Source organism: Polypterus senegalus, unplaced genomic scaffold, assembly GCF_016835505.1.
Source record: "Polypterus senegalus isolate Bchr_013 unplaced genomic scaffold, ASM1683550v1 scaffold_3784, whole genome shotgun sequence".
NCBI lineage: Eukaryota > Metazoa > Chordata > Cladistia > Polypteriformes > Polypteridae > Polypterus > Polypterus senegalus.
The window spans coordinates 3,192-4,775 of NW_024379491.1; positions in this window are offsets into that span (position 1 = coordinate 3,192).

Here is a 1,584-nt window from a genome sequence, read left to right on the forward strand (position 1 = left end):
AATTTTTGATATCGTAGAATCAATTAAACTATATAGACTTTAATTGCGATTTAACTAGGCAGTTAGCGTCAGTTAGCAGGCTATAAGCATTCTTGGAGCCTGAACTTATGCATGTCCTAGAACTTATAGATTTCTTTAACTTAATCCTTTTAAGCACTCTTCATAAGATCTATTGAGTCGGTTTTTTTTTATTATGAATAGGTACTGTTTTATGTGGTGTGATTTTAAATACTTGCACTGCATTTTATTAATCGTTATATATGATGGGAGTAAACTTTCGGAATCGAGTAGGCTCGATAGGTTTGGAACCGAAGGTGTGTTGAGGATCGAGCGAGCCATAGCCATTGGGCAATGGTCGGGCTTGGGTCTTGGGCCTTGGTATGACTGTGCTTATTCGTATAGGGCCGTCCTGATTGGTGGGGATTGGTCAGGTGCTTTCGGTGAGAGCCCTCTTGTGGGCCGGGGTGGCCATTGATTAGAGTATTTTGGATCCCAAGTTTTTTCATATTTGGATGAGTACTATGTCCAATTGTTATTGTTTTTAAATTACTTTGAAATTCCAATTTACATAACTTTTTTATTTACTTATGTAATAGCATTAAAGTAAATATATTGATTAGTGTAGTTTGTAACCTGCTTATTCCAAGATGATTAGCAATCAGATCAATCATAAATACTGAGTATTTAAGACTTTGCAAGCATTTATAGCGGATAAAGCTTAGTATGAGAACTTAGCTTGATACTATTCTAAGCACAGGGCCTTGGGAGGTTTTTTAACTAACGACTATGCAATTTTAACCGTTAATGGATTATTTAAAGATTTCTAGACAGTGTTAATGGTTTACGAGTTGGATCCATATAGTTTCGGAAAGATCATAGAATTGATAGGAGCCAATAGGATAAGTTGGGAACGGGTGTGAATAGGAACCTGGCACTGCGGCTTTGGGCCAATTGAGTGTCACTCGTACTTGCTAGGTTGTGAACCTTGGTTTGACTTTGTTGCTTGGATAATTCAATGGGCAATTACTGCTGTGGTGCGTATTACGGCCTCTGTTGGCGATTCCCAGTATAGAACGTTGTTGGGCCCAGGTGCTGGCCTCCATATAGGTATAAAGGTCTTATGATCGCAATTTGTTCATGTGGAATGCTGACAGTGTCCGTTGATATTTTTTAAGTTCCTTTCATAATTACCAATTTCCGAAGTATTTAGTTTTTTAAATTCATTTAAGTAAGTTCTTAAGCTTTGAAAAGAATTATTAGTGTTGACGCTCAGAATTTCATCCTCTGATGTACATTAAACTGCTTTGTTGCCAATACGTATACAAATATAGACAATTGCAATTAATTAGTAAACTTAAGAATCATTCATTAGTGCAATACTGTATACTGACAGTGTTGCTTGGGTACGAAGTCAACGCTTGAAGAGCATGCTAACATTACACCATTCAGCCTTTAGAAGCCTTTATAATCTTTTAAAAATTTTTTTATTAAATATATGTTTTCAAATCGTTTGAATAGGATATGACTTATGAGGATGGATTTTTTACATGAATAGGGACGTAGAGAACGTTTTCCATGTTGGAG